The sequence below is a fragment of the Carcharhinus amblyrhynchos genome, chromosome 9 (assembly GCF_965287045.1).
Source record: "Carcharhinus amblyrhynchos chromosome 9, sCarAmb.v2.hapA, whole genome shotgun sequence".
In the NCBI taxonomy this organism is placed as follows: domain Eukaryota; kingdom Metazoa; phylum Chordata; class Chondrichthyes; order Carcharhiniformes; family Carcharhinidae; genus Carcharhinus; species Carcharhinus amblyrhynchos.
In genome coordinates, this window is record NC_137332.1 from 27910549 (window position 1) to 27934682 (window position 24134).

General features: G+C 41.7%; 1 long non-coding RNA gene and 1 other non-coding gene across 13 annotated transcripts in view; both read left to right on the forward strand.

The window, feature by feature from the left end:
- Positions 1–12534: 12534 nt before the first annotated feature.
- LOC145347674 (uncharacterized) overlaps positions 12535–24134 on the forward strand; it is a 42491-nt gene continuing 30891 nt past the window's right edge. For 2 of the 12 annotated variants that reach the window (XR_013887848.1, XR_013887839.1), the window contains exons 1-10: positions 12540–12671; positions 13045–13120; positions 14744–14815; positions 15997–16068; positions 17053–17128; positions 17898–17967; positions 19171–19242; positions 20199–20266; positions 21228–21303; positions 22371–22444. This is a non-coding gene — a long non-coding RNA (uncharacterized LOC145347674). Of the gene's footprint in view, positions 12672–13044; positions 13121–14743; positions 14816–15996; positions 16069–17052; positions 17129–17897; positions 17968–19170; positions 19243–20198; positions 20267–21227; positions 21304–22370; positions 22445–24134 lie in introns of all 12 variants that reach the window. The other 10 variants (XR_013887844.1, XR_013887841.1, XR_013887840.1 and 7 more) reach the window with 10 other exon arrangements.
- On the forward strand, positions 12900–12970 carry LOC145348751 (small nucleolar RNA SNORD55/SNORD39). Its single transcript, XR_013887992.1, has one exon. It is a non-coding gene; the product is annotated as a small nucleolar RNA SNORD55/SNORD39 (small nucleolar RNA).

Below are 24134 nucleotides of genomic sequence, written 5' to 3' on the forward strand. Positions count from 1 at the left end.
TTCTAGAGTTGGATGATGACCATCAATGCATCCACTATTTCTAGGGCCGCTTCCTTATGTATACTGGGATGTAGACTAGTGAACCCTAGGAATTTGTTATCTTCAATCCCAACTATTTCCTCAATATCATTTCCCTATTAATACCAATTTCCTTCAGTTCCTTCTCACCAAACCCTGTGTTCCCCAACATATCTGGTACATTATCTGTCATTTCTGAAGACAGAACCAAAATATGCATTTAGTTGATCAGCCATTTCCTTGTTCCCCATTATAAATTCCTGTTTTGGACTATAAGAGACCTATATTTGGTTTCAACTTTTTTTCTTTTCATATACTCATGGAAGCTTTTACAGTCAGTTTTGGTGTTCCCCACAAGCTTACTCTTGTTTACCATTTTCCTCTTATTAATAATCCCATTGATCTCCTCAGGTCTGCTCATTTTTCTGGCCAATTTGGGTGCCTTTGGATCTAATTATATATTTAATTTCTCTTGTAAGCTGTGATTTGGCCACCTTTCCCATTTTATTTTTGTGCCAGACAGGAATGAACAATTGTTGCAATTCACCCATGTGCTTTTTAATTGTTCGCTCTTGCCTATCCAGTATCATCATTATAGCTAATGTTCCCTAATCCATCATATCAACCTCACACTGTCATAGTTTCCTTTATTTAGATTCATGACCCTCGTATAAAATTCAATGGGGTGGCATGATGGCACAGTGGTTAGCACTGCTGCTTCACAGCACCAAGGACCTGTGTTCAATTCCTGGCTTGGGTCACTGTCTGTGTGGAGTATGCATGTTTTCTCTGTGTCTGTGTGGTTTCCTCCAGGTGCTCTGGTTTCCTCCCACGTTCTGAAAGACGTGCTGGTTAGGTGCATTGACCTGGATTGTGGTGACTAGGGGAATTTCACAGTAACTTCATTGCAGTGTTAATGTAAACCTTACTTGTGACAAATAAATAAACTTTTGTCACCCTCCACCTTGATGAAGAATTACTTAAATCATTATGCAGCAACCTCCAGTGTCAGCACATGTGCAGTCAATCATGGAATCCAGGATTATGTTTGTTATTATGTTTGTCCTGTTCCACAAACTTGATTGTATCAATAACTCACCAATATTCAGCATTAAAACACAAGATGGTGTACTTACTCACCAAACATCTAGAGAATATGAGAGGAAATGTTAGTGCATCTCCATTCAAGATGTTTTTAAAAATTGAAGTAATTGTTTTAACTTTATTAGAATTAAATATTATAACTTACACTCCTGATTGTGTCTGGGCAAGGATTTGTTAATTTGATTGGTTGAAGACATGCTGTTGTTTGACCTATTCACACAGGTCCCAGACATTATCCTGAAATGAGTCCTAATATCCACTGTGTCACAGAGATTAGCACGGCTGCCTCACAGCACCAGGGACCGGGATTCAATTCCAGCCTTGGGTCACTGTGTGGAGCTTGCACGTTTTCCCTATGTCTGCATGGGTTTTCTTCTGATTGCTCCGGTTTTTCTCCCATTGTCCAAAGATGTGTGGGTTAGGTTGACTGGCCATGCTAAATTGCTCCTAGTGTCAGGGGGATTAGCAGGGTAAAGGGCTTGGATGGGAAAGTGGTCAGTGCACACTTGATGGGCTGGATGGCCTCTTTCTGCGCTGTAAGGATTTTATGATTCTATAAGTTGCTGTACAAAAACCCAATACTAAGCTGTAAACATAATGAACAGCAACTATTGACCACTGAATTGGGGGCTATTAGTTCAAATGTTATGATCCCTCCTATTTGCATATTGCTTTACCTAAAAAAAATCTGTGGTTATAACCTGAAGGGCTGCCAGACAAACTGCACAGAACATTTGGGTTGGGAAAACTCCCAAAATCACAAATGCGAGCTGCTTTGATTATTCAGCCAACATAAGTCACTTGTGATGGGAGAAACAAGTAATCACTAATCCATTAACAATCTAAACAATCTATCTTAGTGTTATAATGCAACAAAAAATGCCTATACAGTAATAGGAAGCTTAACAGGAGTGATTGGAAAAATAATGGAATCCTTATCAAAGAAGGAAGAGAAGAACATCTAGAAGCCAAATCTTGTTTTGACCACATGTATTATAATATTTGGCATGGACTTCAAAAGGAATAGTTTTGCTTGACAGAACTTACTGAATATTTTGCAGAGGTAACAGAGTGGATGAGCATAAAGCAGTAGGTGTACTTTATCTGGATTCTCAAAATGACTATTGTAAGGCATCACATATTAGGCTAACAAATAAAGTCACAGAATGGGGTCAAGGGAAATGGTCTTGTGAGCTGTTAGGTTACGTGAACGTGTGGATGATTGTGCTGTAAACCAAAGGTTGCAAATAATTAAATAATTCATCTATGCATTGCAAACAAAACAGGGAATGTTGATAAGGTACAAATAGAATGGATAGCTAGATTCAAGACAAAGCAGGGTTAAGGGGTGGCTATTCAGAATAGCTGAAGTTGATAAATGGTGTTCCACAAGGACCAGCACTGGGGCCATCATTCACAATTTATATTAATTTAAAAATCCAAAATACAATTTTTAAATTTTCAGATGATACCAAATTGGAATGTTAGCTGATAATGAGGAAGTCTGCAACAAATAATGAGAATTGCTGAGTTGTATTATTATTGATTTTTAATATGCATACATTGGCGGTATTACATTTTGGCAAGGAAGATAAGCAGGTTGACCTTCATGAAAAATAATCTAAAACAGGTGGAAGTGCAAATGGATCTGGGAGTGCAAGTACACAAATTACTAAACACAACAAACATGTTTACAAGGCTACAAAGGAAAGCAAAAAATGCTTCTGTTTATTTCCTGAGGGATAAGAATATAAAATGTTATGCTAAAGTTGTAACAAATCTTGATTAGACCACATGTGCGGGTCTGGTTGCCATATTTATGAAAGGAATATAGAGACTCTGGAGAGGATGCAGAAAAAAGAAGTGCATGGACTTACATCTTAGGGAAGGACTAACAACCTGAGTACTATGGCTGGAATCTTACCATCATTCACAGTGGCAGGAATTTCCCATCGCGTCGCAGTGAATGGGGATTTGGCTGGCCGCCAAATTCTCCAACTTCACTGCTGCGGGAGCGTGGAGTGAATGGCCAACAAGATCAACCCTGTATCTTTCCTCTTGCAGAAAAAGAGAAAGTTGGAATCTGAGGTAGTAGAGCTGTTTAAAATCATAAAAGGTTTTTATAGAATGGGCATTTGAAAGATGTTTTCACTTGTAGAGAAGAGCAAAACTAGAGGCCATCAATGATAGAATATAACAGTCACAAAAAAAAATCAAATAGGGAATTCAGAAGAATTCTCTTTCCCCAGAGAGAGGCATTAATATAAAACTCGCTACCAATGGAGTGGTTGAAGTGGAAAGTATAGATATATTTAAGGAAGTTAGCTAAGTATATGAGGGAGGAGGAAACAGATGGTTATGGTGACAGATTAGGATAGAAGAAAGGGGGCTCAAATGTGGCACTGGTGATGGCCTGGGTGGCCTGTTTATGTGCAAGATAAAGATTATTTATTAGTGTCACAAGTAAGCTTGGTCATCACACTCTGGTGCCTGTTCGGATACACAAAGGGAGAATTTAGCATGGTCAGTACACCTAACCAGCATGTCTTTCAGACTATAAATCCTTCATAGTCCTGCTGTACCTTTATAAATCACTGATATGCTTCAGCTGCAATATCACATGCACGCACACTTTGAAGAATGTCAACATACAGAGGATGCTTATGATGCTGACACCAGCAATGAGGGCCTTCTGCTGTGTGGGGAAGTTGCAGTAGTTCGTATTGTAGTTCGCAAGGATATTTTGGCCTTGGAGGGAGTGCAGAGGAGGTTTACTAGGCTGATACCGGAGTTGAGGGGGTTGAGCTATGAGGAGAGGCTGAATAAACTAGGCTTGTACTCGTTAGAGTTTAGAAGAATGAGGGGAGATCTCATTGAGACGTATAAGATGATGAATGGGATGGATAGGATAGAGGTGGAAAGACTCTTCCCGCTCAAAAAAGACAGTAGGACTAGGGGGCACAGCCTCAAGATAAAGGGGGGGCGGTTCAGAACGGAGTTGAGGAGGAACTTCTTCACTCAAAGGGTGGTGAATCTCTGGAATTCTCTGCCCGTTGAAGTGGTGGAGGCTGCCTCGCTAAATATTTTTAAGAAGCGGGTTGATGGGTTTTTGATAAGAGAAGGGATTAAGGGTTATGGGGAGAGGGCGGGAAAGTGGAACTGAGCCACGACAGATCAGCCATGATCTTATTGAATGGCGGGGCAGGCTCGAAGGGCCAGATGGCCTACTTCTGCTCCTATTTCTTATTTCTTATTTCTCAGAGCAGCACACATTAGGCGGAGACCTCATCGGGGTATTCAAAATAATAAGCGATTATGATGTAGCAATTGATGAGTACTGGAAAAGTTCCAATTGTAGATGAACTAAACAAATATTTAATCCCCTGGAAAAACAGAATTAGAAGTGATATCAGAAATTTGTAATCAAAGGATTGATGAGATATACATTACTCATTAAGTTACTTATGAAACCTAAAGCAATGGTGTGCATCATTTTAGAACTATAAGCTGAATGGGTCATCTCATTAAAGTGATCTTGAAAATCATAGTAGACAGAAATCATAGCACATTTGAAGCCTAAATTGATGAACTTAGTTTAGAATTTGAGTAGGGACAAGAGGAACTATTGAACTGAAGAACAATTCTTGATAAATTTTTCAAGGTGAATGAGAACATTTACATATGATTCATAGATGATGAAAAAACATTTGTTTATCACCTAACCCTATTTAGGGTTAATAGATGTGATGCCGAAATGCGACTGACAGTAAAGATGTGAGATTTATCCAAAGCCTATACTGGGACCAAATATTGAGCATAAGGCTAAAAGATATCTCTCAAGTGAAGAGAGAAAAGTAAGACAGGTTTCTATATCGTTGTCAAAATTATTCCATTTGAACAATATGCAGAGAACTAGATATACTTCCTGAGGCAGAAGCAGAAGACACACACATAACAAACTTCAAATAAATCCTAGAAGTTTTGAATGTGTGTTGAGTATGAACACAAAGAAAGGGAGTTAGAAGGGATAAACGAGAAGAAACTGGAGTGACGATTGCATTGGATGGAACAAGTAGATTGGATTGTCTATTTAGGACTAACGATAACAGAAGATGGTAGATATGATACTGAAGTCAGAAGAGGGATGAACATAGCCAGTAGTAATTTCATAAATATGCATTAACAAGAAAGTGTGGAGCCAGGAAAAAACTCACAATCTGCTACATTTTATTCACTTTTCTATACGCCTCAGAAACCTGTACAATAATTAAAGATCTATGTTTAAAATTCTATAGACAGACCATAAGATCACTGAAATTACAAGAGTCAAAAAGAAACTGTCAGGATTTTGGCCATTTTCTCCAAGCTAGAAAGCCAACATCTCTTCTGGATGGCAAACTGGAGAGCAGTAAGAAGAGAGATGAACCTAAGTGTAGCTGGATGATACATCAGAGTGATTAAAGATGAGTTACAGTGGATGTTTGAGGCTGGCACAAAATGAGTGCCTGTGACAAACCATGACTGTCATCCCATGGTAGAAGTAGCTAAAAGCAGCAGTAACATGATATAGCAAATAGGAAAACTGGTTTCTCTGGCAAGTGAATCACTAACCAGTGTGCACCTTCATTGCTGACATCCTATTGTCTACTAAAGGGGATGGACATGCAGCAAACAATCCATTTTGGATGGTGTGTCTTCATATGGTGCAGCAAAGAGACAGGTTCTGCCACAGTGCCACACATGAATGTGCCAGCTTTTGTCGTGAGTTGCTGTTTTCAGTGTTGGCATCTGTTGCCAAGTCCCTGTAGCCACTGATCGTTGTAGTGGTGTATAAGAGCCCACAGGAGGTGTCCCATTTTCCTCTTTTGTCAGCTAGTGACTCCCAGGTGTGATATTTGATAGTTATAGCTTTCATGTTCTACTTGCCAACATCCTTGAAGCAGAGCTTTGTGAGTCCAACTGGCAATTTGGCTATGGCCACCTTCCCTTAACAAATCCATGCTGACTATCCTTGATTAATCTGTGCTTTTCTAAGTGACAGTTTTTCATGTCTCTCAGAATTAGTTCCAATAATTTGCTCACTGCGGACTGGCTAGCCTGTAATTATTCAATCTATCCCTCACCCGTTTTTAAACAATCACACAACATAAGCAGTCCTCTAGCACTACATTTGTATCCAGTGAGGATTGGAAAATGATGGTCAGACCTTTTGCTATCTCCTCTATGACTTCTTTTAATAACCTGGAGTACATTTCATTCATCCCTGATGATTTAATCACATTCAAGGCTGTAATATGTCCCTATGTTTATCATAGTAAATACTTCACACTCCTTCTCCTGAACTACAATGTCTGCATTGTCCCCCTCTTTTGTGAACACAGGTGCAAAGTATTCATTAAGGACCATATCAACATCTGCCTATATGCATAGGTTTCCTTTTTGGTCTTTTATGGGCCCTACTCTTTCCTTAGTTATGCTCTTACTCTTAATGCATTATAAAACATCTTTGGGTTCTTCAGTTAGCTTGCCAGTGTGCTTTTAAGCTGTCCCTTTTCTTTCCTAATTTCCTTCTTGATTTCCACTTTCTGTACTCCTCTTGATTTACTGTAGTATTGAATTTCCAATGCTGGACATAAGCATTCCTTTTCTGAATGGAGGGCTGTAAAAAGTGGCATTCCTCAGGGACCAGTGCTGGGACCTTTGCTATTTGTAATATATATGAATGATTTGGGGGAAAATGTAACTGGTTTGATTAGTAAGTTTGCGTACAAGAAACTTGCGGATAGCGATGAGGACCATCAGAGGATACAGCAAGATATAGATCGGTTGGAAATTTGAGCGGAGAGATGGCAGATGGAATTTAATCTGGACAAATGCGAGATAATGCATTTTGGAAAGTCCAATACAAATAGAAAATATGCAGTAAATGGCAGAAACCTTAAGAGTATTGATAGGCACAGGGATCTGGGTGTACAGGTATACAGGTCACTGAAAACGGCAACACAGGTGGAGAAGGTAGTCAAGAAGGCATACGGCTTGCTTGCCTTCATCAGCCGGCGCACTGAGTTTAAAAATGTCAAGTCATGCTGCAGCTTTATAGAACCTTAGTTAAACCGCACATGGAATATAGTGTTCAATTCTGGTTGCCACTCTACCAGAAGAATATGGAGGCTTTGAAAAGGGTACAGGATGTTGCCTGGTGTTAGCTATGAGGAGAGGTTGGAGAAACTTGGTTTGTTCTCACTAGAACGATGGAAGTCTACAAGTTTTTGAGAAGCATGAACAGAGAGGATAGCCAGAAGCTTTTTCCCAGGGTGGAAGAGTCAATTACGAGGGGCATAGGTTTAAGGTGCGAGGGGCAAAGTTTGAAGGAGATGTACGAGGCAGGTGTTTTTACACAGAGGATGATGGATGCCTGGAACTCGCTGCCAGGGGAGGTAATGCAAGCGGATACAATAGTGACTTTGAAGGAGCATCTTGACAAGTATATGAATAGGATAGGAATGGAAGCATATGGTCCCCAGAAGTGTAAGGAGTTTTAGTTGAGTCGGCAGCGTGGTCGGTGCAGACTGGGAGGGTCGAAGGACCTGTTCCTGTGCGGTAATTTTCTTTCCTCTTTGTTTTATTTTGTGCCTTATCTTACCCTGTAAATGCTTTGACATTCAGGGGGCTCTAGATTTGACCATTCCACCCTTTCTCTTTGCGATAATACGTTTACTCTGAACCCCTTGGACCTCCCCTTCCAATGCTCCCCACTGCACTAACACTCATTTATCTTCAAGCAATAATTTCCAGTCCATCTTCGCTCTTTAGCAAATCATTCCTCAGCCTACCAGCATTGGTTGTGCGCCAGTTTAAAACTCTAACTCCTGTTCCATTCTTTTTAAAAAATCTTTCGTGGGACATTGGCGTTGCCAACTGGCCAGCTTTCATTGCCCATCCATTGTTGCCCTTGGATTGATATAACTGATTGGCTTGTCAGGCCTTTCCAGAAAATTATAAAGCATTAAAAAATCCAAGAATCACTCAATCTTTAGCTCTCTGGGGCCTTGTTCACCTCAACCTGCCTGAAGTGAAACAAAGGCTTGAGTCTATTGATGCAAAGTATGTTCTATACCTCAGAGAACGAGGCAGAGAAAGGCAAGAAAGTAGGTTAGAACTCTAACTCCTGTTCCATCTTTGTCCTTTTCCATAATTATGTTAAAAAAACTGAAATATCATCATTATCACCAGAATGCGCTGCCATTTCCGCCTACTGAATTTCATTTCCTAATCCTTGGGTATGCAACAGTCTTCCTTCCTGCTACCATGAAAGTTGCCTCTGTGTGGTGAATGCAAACACATTTGGGAGTATTGCCTTTGGAACGACTGCTGCAATTATGATTACTTTCTTCCAGGATATATCCATAATTCGCCACATCAAGCAAAGTTGGAAATTGTTGAGCTTTTCTTGATAGCTGTCATTCATTTTTCACAGCCATCAAGAACACGTCAAGAACACTTGCCTCATAAACCATCAGCGTGGTCCGAAGGGCTAGCTTGATGTTATTCCATTCGTGTTTTGTGAATCGGTCAAAGATGGTAGCTGCTTTCCCTGTCAAGTTCTGCACCAAGGGATAGGTTGTCATTTGACCTGAGCTGGGACATTATTTAATGTGATCAGGGCACAGATGCATGATCATTGTTCTCTGAATGTTTATATTAAGGGCATGGAAGAGAGGATCTTGGAGTCTTTGCAACTGAGTTTCCATGTGGGTGATGTGCGCAGTCAGACGTCATGAAAATTGAAAATAACCAGCAAAAGTAGAGAGGAAATGAGAATTTTTTCCACCCAGTCTAAAGGTCAGTTGTGAGGGGCATAATTTATCACAAAGAGGATCAGGAGATTCAGAGGGGATCTGAGAAACATCTTTTAAACTTAGAAGATGGTGGGAATCTGGAATGCATTGCCTGGGAAGGTAGTGGAGCCTGGAAACCTTACAAACTTTAAAGAATATTATACACTCACCTGAGGAAGGAGCAGCATACTGAAAGCTCATAAGAACATAAGAAATAGGAGCAGGAGTAGGCCATCTAGCCCTTTGAGCCTGCCCCGCCATTCAATAAGATCATGGCTGATCTGAAGTGGATCAGTTCCACTTTCCCGCTTTCTCCCCATAACCCTTAATTCCCTTGTCTGTCAAAAACCTATCTACCCGTGACTTAAATATATTTAGCGAGGTAGCCTCCACCACTTCAACGGGCAGAGAATTCCAGAGATTCACCACCCTTTGAGTGAAGAAGTTCCTCCTCAACTCCGTTCTGAACTGCCTCTCCCCTTATCTTGAGGCTGTGCCCTCTAGTCCTGCTGTCCTTTCTGAGCGGGAAGAATCTCTCTACCTCGGCCCTCTCCATCCCTTTCATTATCTTATACATCTCTATAAGATCCCCCCTCATCCTTCTAAACTCCAACAAGTACAGACCCAGTCTATTTAGTCTCTCTTCATAGTCCAACCCCCTCATCTCTGGTATCAGCCTAATGAACCTCCTCTGCACTCCCTCCAAGGCCAAAATATCCTTGCGCAAGTGCGGTGACCAAAACTGCACACAGTACTCTAGCTGCGGCTTCACCAGTGCCCTGTACAGTTGCAGCAAGACCTCCCTGCTTTTATATTCTATCCCCGTCGCTATAAAGGCCAGCATCCCATTCGCCTTCTTGATCACCTGCTGCACCTGCAGACTGGGTTTTTGCGACTCATGCACAAGGACCCCCAGGTCCCTCTGCACCATAGCATGCTGCAGCTTTTCGCCCTTTAAATAGTAATCCCTCCTACTATTATTCCTGCCAAAGTGGATAACCTCACGCTTGCTAACATTGTACTCCATCTGCCAGGTCTTCGCCGACTCGCTCAGCCTGTCCAGATCCCTCTGCAGACTTTCCACACCCTCTGCACAATTTGCTTTTCCCCTCATCTATGTGTCATCAGCAAATTTCGTTACCCTACACTCAGCCCCCTCCTCCAGATCATCTATATAAATGGTAAATAGCTGAAGCCCCAGCACCGATCCCTGCGGCACTGCACTAGTCACCAACCGCCAATCAGAATAGCACACACTGATACCAACTCTCTGCCTCCTGTTAGACAGCCAATCCTCTATCCACGCTAACACCTGACCCCCAACTCCATGCTCCCTAACCTTCTGAAGCAACCTTTTGTGCAGCACCTTATCAAACGCCTTTTGAAAATCGAGAAACACCACATCCACCAGTTCCCCTCTGTCTACCACACGGTGCTACCCACATCATTACCACACTAGTCACATCCTCATAGAAATCCAATAGATTTGTCAAACACGACTTCCCCTTAACGAATCCGTGCTGCGTCTGCTCTATCAAATCATTCTTTTCTAGGTGCCTTGCCATTTCTTCTTTGATGACGGATTCGTGATACCAAATAAGCCTGTATAACATTCAGGTGCAGGGAAATGGGATTAGCATGCCTTTAGTGGTAGATATTGTTGGTGCAGACTCAATTGACCAAAGGGCCTTTCCTTCTGTGCCCGTTGGGCACCGCAGGGGCTGAGGTGCCTTATAGACCCCGACAGTCACGTTTTGATTTGACGTGTCTTAAGTTTCCTTTGTACTTTTTGCTTCTGTTTGGGCCATTCCCCCTCCTTTTGGGGAGCTGCCCCCTTTTTCTTTGTCCGAATGTAATTTAAGTTTGTTTGCTTGGTTCGGCCTGAAAGAACGACCCGAAAGACTGACCAAAGGGCCTTTTCTGCATTGTATGACTATGACAATGGGTTGTTTAGTGCTGGAAATCACCACCTCAAAGGATAGCAGATTTCATGACTACTTTCAACATAGCCATGTCCAAATGGGGAAGTGATAGCCTATTATCGACTATTAATCCAGAAACTCAGCTAATATTCCGGGGGCCATGGCCATGGCAGATGGTGGAATTTGAATTCAATAAAAATCACTGGAATTAAGAATCTACTGATGATCATGAAACCGCTGTCGATCATAGAAACCCTACAATACAGAAAGAGGCTATTCGGCCCATCAAGTCTGCACCGACCACAATCCCACCCAGGCCCTACCCCCATATCCATACATATTTTACCCACTAATCCTCTACCCTATACATCTCCGGTCAATTTAGCATGCCTTACCCGCACATCTTTGGACTGTGGGAGGAAACCGGAGCATCCGGAGGAAACCCATGCAGACACGAGGAGAATGTGCAAACTCCACACAGACAGTGACCCAAGCCAGGAATCGAACCCAGTCCCTGGAGCTGTGAAGCAGCAGTGCTAACCACTGTGCTACTGTGCCACCCAAATTGTTGAACAAACCCATCTGGTTCACTAATGTCCTTCAGGGGAGGAAATCTGTTCTCCTTACCTGGTCTGACCTACATGCAACTCCAGAGCCACAGCAATGTGATTGAGTTGAAACTGCCCTATGAACAAGCACAAACTAGGGATGGGCAACAAATGATGGCTAGCTTGCGACACCCATATCTCCATGAATGAATAAAAATAAATGCAGGTTTCCTCTGAGTGCTCCGGTTTCCTCCCACAGTCCTAGCTGGCAAGGTGCCTTGGCCATGCTAAAGTCTCCCTCGCTGTAACGAACAAGGCCAGAGTGTGGCTAGAAGGGGATTTTCACAAGAACTTCATTGCAGTGTAACTGTAACAGGAAACTTACTCGTGACTAATAAATAAATGAATAAAACTAAAAACAATCAGTCATGGAGTGTGAGGAAATTGGATATTTTGGCCCTGGAGGGAGTGCAGAGGAGGTTTACTAGGCTGATACCGGAGTTGAGGGGATTGAGCTATGAGGAGAGGCTGAATAAACTAGGCTTGTACTCGTTAGAGTTTAGAAGAATGAGGGGAGATCTCATTGAGACGTATAAGATGATGAATGGGATGGATAGGATAGAGGTGGAGAGACTCTTCCCGCTCAAAAAAGACAGTAGGACTAGGGGGCACAGCCTCAAGATAAAGGGGAGGCGGTTTAGAACGGAGTTGAGGAGGAACTTCTTCACTCAAAGGGTGGTGAATCTCTGGAATTCTCTGCCCGTTGAAGTGGTGGAGGCTGCCTCGCTAAATATTTTTAAGAAGCGGGTTGATGGGTTTTTGATAAGAGAAGGGATTGAGGGTTATGGGGAGAGGGCGGGAAAGTGGAACTGAGCCACAACAGATCAGCCATGATCTTATTGAATGGCGGGGCAGGCTCGAAGGGCTAGATGGCCTACTCCTGCTCCTATTTCTTATGTTCTTATGTACATCACAGAGGTCAGAACAGGGGCCGACGGGCTGAACGGCCTCTGCGGCGGGCGACCAATTGGCTCGGTAGGCGCGGCAATGGGTGCGCCACCTGCCGATGAGGAGCAAGGTCTCAATCCCGGGCGGCTCCGCCCCTTTCCCGGCCACCAGTGGCGTCACATCCGGCAGTGATGGCTATAAATAGGCGGTCGGAGGCGCCATTTCGGTCTTTTCCTCCTGGACTCGGGCAGTGATGTGTTATGCGGAGGTGGCCGCTTCTGCCTCCACGTGCGGTAAGAAATATGCCAAGCTGCCCCGGGGTCGTGTGGGGACTCGAGCGGGCACCTCCACCAGAGGCTTTGGGGTCGGTACGGAGGGCGGTGCCCGCCGACTGTGGGGTTGCTTGGCGAGCCATGAGGGTTTAGGGCCTAGTGGGTGGGGGAGGGGCGGCCCGCCGTGCTGTGCCTTGCCTTGCATGTCCCTGCCCTGGTGCCGCAGTCTGCGGCTGATAACTGAGCAAGTGTGAATGATGACAATCATTTGCTGTAATATCCCGAATTCACTTTGTGGAGACCTTGGAGAACTGAGCACTTGCTGCTGTGCATTATTTCCCACTCCACGTGTTTCAAATCAGACTTCTCATTGCTTTCTACCTATGTGTTTCAGGGCCACGTGGTCGAGATTTAAAGTCATGGAGTTGACCTATGTTAATGAGTATTGGACAGCAGACTTGACTGTGAAGGTATTATAATTCAATATTCCTGCATTATCTTGCATAAAGTCAACTTATTGTCCAAGTAATCCTATTGAAGGTTATGTAGTACAGAGAATCAGAGCGATCGTAGATTGATCTTTCAACACGTAGCATGTAGAGAAGGTGGTTGGTTACAAAGGCACATTGTATACTTGGATAAGCTAATATGACTTACTATAATTTCTCAGATCAATGGTGGCATCTCCACAGCACAATATAAGAGTAGGGAGGCTATGATGGAGTGGTATAAAGCACTGTTTAGGCCACGCTTTGAGTCCTGTTTGTAGTTCTGGTCACATCATCTGAACGCAGATTGCAGTAAAAGGCTGACTCATCAGGATGTTGTCTGAACTGGAGCATTTCGGATGTGGAGGGAGGCTGGTGGTTTTATCCTTGCATCAGGGACAGCTGGGGCGTACAAAAAATTGAAGGATACAGATAGGGTAGATACATGGAGTTCCCCTTAACAGAAGGCTTTAATTGTGGAGCATAAATTTAAGGAGTTGGGGTTGAGGAAACCCTTTAAGAACATAAGAAATAGAAGCAGGAGTAGGCCATCTAGCCCTTTGAGCCTGTCCCACCATTCAATAAGATCATGACATCTGAAGTGGCTCAGTTCCACTTTCCCGCCTTCTCCCCATAAACCCTTAATCCCCTTGCCTACCAAAAACCTATCTACCTGCGTCTTAAATATATTTAGCGAGGCAGCCTCCACCACTTCAACGGGCAGAGAATTCCAGAGATTCACCACCCTTAGAAGTTCCTCCTAATCTGTTCTAAACTGCCCTCCTTATCTTGAGGCTGTGCCCTCTAGTCCTGCTGTCCTTTGAGCGGGAAGAACCTCTCCACCTCTACCCTAGCCATCCCTTTCATCTTGTACATCTCAATGAGATCTCCCCTCAAGCTTCTAAACTCTAACGAGTAGAAGCCTAGTTTATTCAGCCTCTCCTCATAGCTCAACCCCCCTCAACTCTGGTATCAGCCTAGTGAACCTCCTCTGCACTCCCTCCAAGGCCAAAATATCCTTGTGCAAGTGCGGTGACCAAAACTGCACATAGTACTCCAGCTGCGGCCTCACCAATGCCCTGTACAGTTGCAGCAAGACCTTCTTTTACATTCAATCCCCCTTGCTATGAAGGCCAGCATCCCATTTGCCTTCCTGACCACCTGCTGCACCTGTAGGCTGGGTTTTTGCGACTCAAGCACAAGAACCCCCAGGTCCCTCTGCACCATAGCATGCTGCAGCTTTTTGCCATGTAAGTAGTAGTCCTTCCTACCATTATTCCTACCAAAGTGGATAACCTCTCTCTTGCCAACATTATATTCAGTGTGTGCTTGGAATCTGGAACTTGCTGCCTGAGGGTGTTGAAGTGGTGGTCTTCACTACATCTTAGGATCTTTTAGATAAGTGATTAAATTATTCAGCTCAAAGCTTGAGATAACAAATAAACCTGTTGGACTTTAACCTGGTGTTAGGAGTTGTTACTGCCCTGAAATTGTCCAGGATTAGCAATGAACATTAGCGTTGCTACTGTCTCTCAAATAAGTGATTGTATGCATCAAGACATTTGGTGAGTTGTAAACTAATGAATGTCTCCTTCCTTTTGTTAGACCTCTCGTTGACATTCTTAATTGTTTGAGGGAAACGTGAGGAAAGTGAATGCAGAGCAAGGCTTTTCTGTGGTGAGTAATGACCTGTGGTAGTTCTTTTAGAAGTGCTAGGTAATAACAGTATCTATTAAAATAGTGTATCTTGGTCATGGTCAACCTTTCCTAATCTAATGATGAAACCATTATCCAGTTCTGCTACTGAAGTATAATGATGCTACTCTAACTGAAGAGTTGGAAATGGTTGAGGTGACAGTGAAGCAGTGTTGAAACACACAATTGAGCTGAAGTGGGATTGCAGGTTGAAAATGGCATCCTTTCAATTTTCACTTGCTACTTGCATGATTTTGAATGTACTTTGATAAGCATTTACATGAGCAACACTATAGTTTTGTAATATTGGCTCAGATTTTGCTATATTTCATTAATTAACACTTGATTCAGTAATCAATTAGCCTATGCTCAAGGCAGAGCTGCGTCAAGTGAAGCAGCTGGAGTTGGGAAATTAGTTTGAAAGTGGCCTACCAAATTTCATTTAAATTTGGTCATTTGTCTTCTATGAAATGTGATGCAGTTTTGCACTTTTTGTTTTTGTTCAGGCTGTTCCCCTTTTGCAGAGCTGCCCCTTTGTCCTAATTTAATTTGAGTTTGTTTATTTGGTTTGACTGTAGAACAGGACTGTCCTTTGGTGTTAACTAGGGGTAGGCAATTCATCCCCTCAACCATTCAGTACAGTGCTGATTTTTTTCTGTCTTGACCCCACTTAACTGCCTGTTCTCAATATTGTCAGACCGTTACTAGTTAATCCATTTCTTCAATGTTCTGGTATCCTCCTAATTTCTGTTTTGTATCTAGAGGAACTGTGTCCACTGTCAACCCTTTTTATCATGTGTACCTCATTTGGATCTTTGCTTGCTGTCTCCTATTTTAGTATTCCTGTGTCCAAGTCGTTAATATAGATGCTGAATGGTTGTTTCTACTGAATTTGTGGTGATGCACAAATGATCTGAAGACTTGGCATGGTTAAAATGTAGTTGAACATTGCTGCCTCTGATGCTCAATGGATTCTGAACCTGTTCATAAAGCACTTGCTCTTTCTTTTGTGACCTGTCATTTTTTGAAATTGTCCAGGATTAGCAATGAACAGCAGTTTGCATTTGAATTGTCTTTAAAACAGTGCACCTGAATATCAATATATTAAGCCACTTCATTGGGCCGGTTGTAACTATAATATTTTCTCCTTTGATCACTGTTAGACTTCTGATGTCAGCATTCTTAATCATGTGAAGGAAACTCGAGGAATGTGAATAGAGCAAGGCTTTTCCAAGGTGAGTAATGACTTTTAGTGAAGCTTCTAAAACTTTAAAACAAGTGCCAGCGAATATCTATTAGTGTGCATTGGTCATGGTCAACTTTTCCTAATCTAATGATGATGACATTGTCCAGTTCTGCTACTGAAGTAGTGATGCTGTTCTAGTAATCTGAAGATTTGGAAATTGCTTCTATTCAATCAATGGGATTCTGACCTGAGTGTACACTAGTGGATGCTGATCCAGTCATAGTGAAATAACAAACTGCATTTTGCCTGGTGATTCAATTCCTGCAAAAAAGAAAAGCAGAGATTTCCATTATGTAATGACATCAATTTACTGGTGCTTTCACACAACAGTACTTCTCCCACTGTGCCCCTATGCCAAAGAGCTGATCTTAGCAGTTCATGTGGCCTCAGTGAAATTGACATTTTTCTGGAACCTTGGCACAATGTTCAGGACTTGCTGGATAGGGGCCAGGGAAAGGTGAGCCAGAATCTGTCAGCAGCTTCCTGAAGAAGGGAAGAGGGAGAAAGTGGAAGTGATGGGGAAAGAGCAGGTGGAATTTAATTTTGTTCCTTTTAAATAAGGCTTTCCCTGCACTGTAACTGGAATGCTCCTTTCAGGTGTTCCAGCCAGGTTAAAGTATAGACTATACAGCACTGAGGCATAAGAAATGACTTAGTGGGGCTCCAATCAGTAAGGCAGATTTGTGTGCAGACCTCATTGCATTAGTTGGCTATATTGAACTCTGTGCCTGTTGGGAAGATTGAAGGCTTTGGGCCTTTATACCCAGTACTTAAACTCTTCAGTGGATTGGCTGGAAGTCATATTATTGGTGTTAAGACTTGTTCCTTTTCTGAAATTGTCCAGGATTAGCAATGAAGATTAATGTTGCTACTGTCCCTCAAATAAGTGCGCTTGAATGCATCAACACATTTGGTCAGTTGTAACAAAGGTCAGTTGTAAACGAATGAATGTCTCCTTTGTTTATTTTGTTAGACCTCTTGTCGACATTGATTGTTTGAAGGACAATGAGGACGTGAGGAATGTGAATACAGAGCAGGACTTTTCTGTGGTGAGTAATGACCTGTGGTGTTGCTTTTTGAAGTGCTAGGTAATAACAGTATCTATTAAAATAGTGTATCTTGGTCATGGTCAACCTTTCCTAACCTAATGATGAAAATCATTATCCAGTTCTGCTACTGAAGTATAATGATGCTACTCTAACTGAAGAGTTGGAAATGGTTGAGGTGTCAGTGAAGCAGTGTTGAAACACTCAGTTGAGCTGAAGTGGGTTTGCAGGTTGAAAATGGCATCCTTTTGAGTTTTCAGTTGCTACTTGCATGATTTTGAATATACTTTGACAAGCATTTACATGAGCAACACTGTCTATAGGTTTATGTAATATTTATTGGCTGATGTTTTGCTATATTTCATTAATTAACACTTCCTCCAGTAATCAATTAGCCTATGCTCAGGCAGAGCTACATCAAGTGAAGCAGCTGGAGTTGGGAAATTAGTTTGAAAGTGGCCTACCAAATTTCATTTAAATTTGGTGATTCGTCTTCTGTGAAATGTGGTGCAGTACAATGTCCTTTGTTAACTGGGGGTAGGCAATTCATCCCCTCAACCTGCTCTACCATTCAGTACATTCAAAGCTGGTTTTGTCTCTTGACCCCACTTAACTGCCTGTTCTCCATTCTCTGAGACTTACTAGTTAATCTATTAATCAGTAGCGTTGCTACTGTCCCTCAAATAAGTGTGATTGAATGCATCAAGACATTTGGTCAGTTATAGCAATGGCCAGTTGTAAACGAATGAATGTCTCCTTTGTTCATTTTTAGACCTCTCGTCGACATTCTCAAATTTGACAGGAACGTGAGGAATGTGAATACAGAGCAGGGCTTTTCTGTGGTGAGTAATGACCTGTGGTATTGCTTTTAGAAGTGCTAGGTAATAACAGTATCTATTAAAATAGTGTATCTTGGTCATGGTCAACATTTCCTAACCTAATGATGAAAGCATTATCCAGTTCTGCTACTGAAGTATAATGATGCTACTCTAACTGAAGAGTTGGAAATGGTTGAAGTGTCAGTGAAGCTGTGTTGAAACACTCAATTGAGCTGAAGTGGGATTGTAGGTTGAAAATGGCAACCTTTGAATTTTCACTTGCTACTTGCATGATTTTGAATACAGTTTGACAAGCATTTACATGAGCAACACTGTCTATAGTTTTGTAATATTTATTGGCTCAGATTTTGCTATATTTCATTAATTAACACTTTCTCCAGTAATCAATTAGCCTATGTTCAAGACAGAGCTGCATCAAGTGAAGCAGCTGGAGTTGGGAAATTAGTTTGAAAGTGGCCTACCAAATTTCATTTAAATTTGGTCATTTGTCTTCTATGAAATGTGATGCAGTTTTGCACTTTTTGTTTTTGTTCAGACTATTCCTCTTCCTTTTTGCGGAGCTGCCCCTTTACTTTGTCCTAATTTAATTTGAGTTTGTTTATTTGGTTTGACTGTAAAACAGGACAGTGTCCTTTGGTGTTAACTAGGGGTAGGCAATTCATCCCCTCAACCATTCAGTACAGTGCTGATTTTTTTCTGTCTTGACCCCACTTAACTGCCTGTTCTCAATATTCTGTCAGACCGTTACTAGTTAATCCATTTCTTCAATGTTCTGGTATCCTCCTAATTTCTGTTTTGTATCTAGAGGAACTGTGTCCACTGTCAACCCTTTTTATCATGTGTACCTCATTTGGATCTTTGCTTGCTGTCTCCTATTTTAGTATCCCTATGTCCAAGTCTATTAACATAGATGCTGAATGGTTGTTTCTACTGAATTTGTGGTGATGCACAAATGATCTGTAGACTTGGCATGGTTAAAATGTAGTTGAACATTGCCTCTGATGCTCAATGGATTCTGAACCTGTTCATAAAGCACTTGCTCTTTCTTTTGTGACCTGTCATTTTTTGAAATTGTCCAGGATTAGCAATGAACAGCAATTTTGCATTTGAATTGTCTTTAAAACAGTGCACCTGAATATCAATATATTAAGCCACTTCATCAGGTCAGTTGTACACTATAATATTTTCTCCTTTGATCACTGTTAGACTTCTGACGTCAGCATTCTTAATCATGTGAAGGAAACTCGAGGAATGTGAATAGAGCAAGGCTTTTCCAAGGTGAGTAATGACTTTTAGTGAAGCTTCTAAAACTTTAAAACAAGTGCCAGCTAATATCTATTAGTGTGCATCAGTCATGGTCAATGTTTCCTAATCTAATGATGACATTGTCCAGTTCTGCTACTGAAGTAGTGATGCTGTTCTAGTAATCTGAAGATTTGGAAATTGTTTCTATTGATTCAATAGGGTTCTGACCTGTGTATACACTAGGGGATGCTGATCCAGTCATAGTGAAATAACTAACTGCATTTTGCCTAGTGATTCAATTCCTGCAAATAAGAAAAGCAGAGATTTCCATTATGTAATGACATCAATTCACTGGTGCTTTAACACAACACCCCTACTCCCACTGTGCCCCTATGCCAAAGAGCTGATCTTAGCAGTTCATGTGGCCTCAGTGAAATTCACATTTTTCTGGAACCTTGGCACCATGTTCAGGACTTGCAGGATAGGGGCCAGGAAAAGGTGAGCCAGAATCTAATCAGCAGCAGTGCAGGACTCAGCAGCATCCTGAAGAAGGGAAGAGGGAGAAAGTGGAAAGGGCAAGTGGAATTTAATTGTTATTTAAATAAGGCTTTCCTTGCACTGTAACTGGAATGCTCCTTTCAAGTGCTCCAGCTATGTTAAAGTATAGACTATACAGCAGAGGCACTGAGGCACAAGTGATTTGGTGGGGCTCAAATCAGTAAGGCACATTTGTGTGCAGACCTCATTGCATTAGTTGGCTATACTGAACTCTCTTGAGCCTGTTGAGAAGATTGAGGGCTTTGGGCCTTCACACCATACTTAAACTCTTCACTGGATTGGCTGCAAGTTGTCATACCATTGAAATTGTCCAGGATTAGCAATGAACAGCAGTTTGCATTTGAATTGTCTTTAAAACAGTGCACCTGAATACATTAAGCCACTTCATGTCAGTTGTACACTATAATATTTTCTCCTTTGATCACTGTTAGACTTCTGTCAGCATTCTTAATCATGTGAAGGAAACTGGAATGTGAATACAGAGCAAGGCTTTTCCAAGGTGAGTAATGACCTTTAATGAAGCTTCTAAAACTTTGAAACAAATGCCAGCTAATATCTATTAGTGTGCATCGGTCATGGTCAACTTTTCCTAATCTAATGATGACATTGTCCAGTTCTGCTACTGAAGTAGTGATGCTGTTCTAGTAATCTGATTTGGAAAATGTTTCTATTGATTCAATGGGATTCTGACCTGTGTACACTAGTGGATGCTGATCCAGTCATAGTGAAATAACAAACTTCGTTTTGCCTGGTGATTCAATTCCTGCAAATGAGAAAAGCAGAGATTTCCATTATGTAATGACATCAATTCACTGGTGCTTTCACACAACAGTACTTCTCCCACTGTGCCCCTATGCCAAAGAGCTGATCTTAGCTGTTCATGTGGCCTCAGTGAAATTGACATTTTTCTGGAACCTTGGCACAATGTTCAGGACTTGCTGGATAGGGGCCAGGAAAAGGTGAGCCAGAACGGTTGTCAGCACTTCCTGAAGGGAAGAGGGAGAAAATGGAAGTGATGGGGAAGGGCAGGTGGAATTTAATTTTGTTCTTTAAATAAGGCTTTCCTCGCACTAACTGGAATGCTCCTTTCAGGTGCTCCAGCCAGGTTAAAGTATAGACTATACAGCACTGAAGCACAAATGATTTAGTGGGGCTCAAATCAGTAAGGCATATTTGTGCAGACCTCATTGCATTAGTTGGCTATATTGATCTCTGCCTGTTGGGAAGACTGAAGGCTTTGGGCCTTTACACCAGTACTTAAACTCTTCACTGGATTGACTGGAAGTCATCATATTGGTGTTGAGACTTTTTACTTTTCTGAAATTGTCCAGGATTAGCAATGAAGATTAGTGTTGCTACTGTCCCTCAAATAAGTGCGCTTGAATGCATCAAGACATTTGGTCAGTTGTAACAAAGGCCAGTTGTAAACAAATGAATGTCTCCTTTGTTCATTTTGTTAGACCTCTTGTCAACATTCATTGTTTGAAGGACAGTGAGGACATGAGGAATGTGAATACAGAGCAAGGCTTTTCTGTGGTGAGTAATGACCTGTGTTGTAATTCGAAGTGTTAGGTAATAACAGTATCTATTAAGTGTCTTGATCATGGTCAACCTTTCCTAATCTAATGATGAAATCATTATCCAGTTCTGCTACTGAAGTATAATGATGCTACTCTAACTGAAGAGTTGGAAATGGTTGAGGTGTCAGTGAAGCTGTGTTGAAACACTCAATTGAGCTGAAGTGGGATTGTAGGTTGAAAATGGCATCCTTTTGAGTTTTCACTTGCTACTTGCATGATTTTGAATGTACTTTGACAAGCATTTACATGAGCAATGCTGTAGGTTATGTAATTGGCTGATATTTTGCTATATTTCATTAATTAACACTTGATCCAGTAATCAATTAGCCTATGCTCAGGCAGAGCTGCATCAAGTGAAGCAGTTGGAGTTGGGAAATTAGTTTGAAAGTGGCCTACCAAATTTCATTTAAATTTGGTCATTTGTCTTCTATGAAATGTGATGCAGTACAATGTCCTTTAACTAGGGGTGGGCAATTCATCCCCTCAACCTGCTCTACCATTCAGTACATTCAAAGCTGATGTTGTCTATCTCGACCCCCACTTAACTGCCTGTTCTCAATATTCTGTCAGACCGTTACTAGTTAATCCATTTCTTCAGTGTCCTGGTATCCTCCTAATTTCTGTTTTGTATCTAGAGGAACTGTCCACTGTCAACCCTCTTTATCATGTGTACCTCATTTGGATCTTTGCTTGCTGTCTCCTATTTTAGTATCCCTGTGTCCAAGTCTATTAATATAGATGCTGAATGGTTGTTTCTACTGAATTTGTGGTGATGCACAAATGATCTGAAGACTTGGCATGGTTAAAATGTAGTTGAACTTTGCCTCTGATGTTCAATGGATTCTGAACCTGTTCATAAAGCACTTGCTCTTTTGTGACCTGTCATTTTTTGAAATTGTCCAGGATTAGCAATGACCGGCAGTTTGCATTTGAATTGTCTTTAAAACAGTGCACCTGAATACATTAAGCCACTTCATCAGGTCAGTTGTACACTATAATATTTTCTCCTTTGATCACTGTTAGACTTCTGATGTCAGCATTCTTAATCATGTGAAGGAAACTTGAGGAATGTGAATACAGAGCAAGGCTTTTCCAAGGTGAGTAATGACCTTTAGTGAAGCTTCTAAAACTTTAAAACAAGTGCCAGCTAATATCAGTGTGCATTGGTCGTGGTCACCTTTTCCTAATCTAATGATGATGACATTGTCCAGTTCTGCTACTGAAGTAGTGATGCTGTTCTAGTAATCTGAGGATTTGGAAATTGTTTCTATGGATTCAATAGGATTCTGACCTGTGTATACACGAGGGGATGCTGATCCAGTCATAGTGAAATAACAAACTGCATTTTGCCTGGTGATTCAATTCCTGCAAATGAGAAAAGCAGAGATTTCCATTATGTAATGACATCAATTCACTGGTGCTTTAATGCACACTACTTGTCCCACTGTGTGCCCCTATGCCAAAGAGCTGATTTTAGCAGTTCATGTGGCCTCAGTGAAATTGACATTGTGCCAAGGTTCCACAAAAATGTTCAGGACTTGCTGGATAGGGGCCAGGAAAAGGTGAGCCAGAATCTGTAATCAGCAGCTTCCTGAAGAAGGGAAGAGGGAGAAAGTGGAAGTGATGGGAAAGGGCAGGTGGAATTTAATTGTTATTTAAATAAGGCTTTCCTTGCACTAACTGGAATGCTCCTTTCAAGTGCTCCAGCCAGGTTAAAGTATAGACTATACAGCAGAGGCACTGAGGCACAAGTGATTTAGTGGAGCTTAAATCAGTAAGGCACATTTGTGTGCAGACCTCATTGCATTAGTTGGCTATACTGAACTCTTCTGAGCCTGTTGAGAAGATTGAGGGCTTTGAGCCTTCACACACAATACTTAAACTCTTCACTGGATTGGCTGCAAGTTGTCATATCATTGACCCCCTTTGCAGCTTGTATTCCAGTGAAGAATGTATTCAAAACAGTACTGTGCATTATTAAGTTTGTCCTTCAGTTCTGAACTGTCCACTCCAATCCAACCTTTTCTAATTTCCCATAGAACTATCAGAGGGGAATAGAATCCTACAGTGCAGAAGGAGGACATTTGGCTCATTGAGTCTACCAACAACAATCCCACCCAGGTTCTATCCCCATAACTCCATGCATTTTGCCTAGCTAGTCCCCCTACACTAAGGGGCAATGTAATGTCACCAATCTACCTAACTGCCCATCTTTGAACTGTGGGAGGAAACGAGCACCCAGAGTAAATCCATGCAGGCACAGGAGAACCTGCAAACCCCCACAGTGACCCAAGGGAGGAATTGAACCCAGTCCCTAGCACTGATGGCAGTGCCACTGCTGCACCAACTAAGGTATCCTACTTGTGTCCATCATAATCTTAAAGTGACATCTTCCTGAATTCTCCCCTCTTTCCTTGCTTGGGCTACTAGGTTTGTAAACTAGACATGGAATCCAGTACTTGTTAAAATCAGACTAAAGCTTTCAAATTTGTTCATCACAAGTCATAATAACCAGTAAAGATACATAATGGGAATATATTTGTTAATAGGATGACATAATGATGAGCTGATTTTCTACTTCCTGCCTAAAGTATTAAAGTTTACTAGTATCACATGTGGGTTCACATTAACACTAATGAAGTTACTGTGAAAATCCCCTAGTTGCCACACTCCAGTTTCTGTTTGGATGCACTGAGGGTTAATTTAGCATGACCAATGTACCTAACAAGCACATCTTTCAGACTGGGAGGGAACCAGAGCATCCAGAAGAAACCAATGCAGACATGG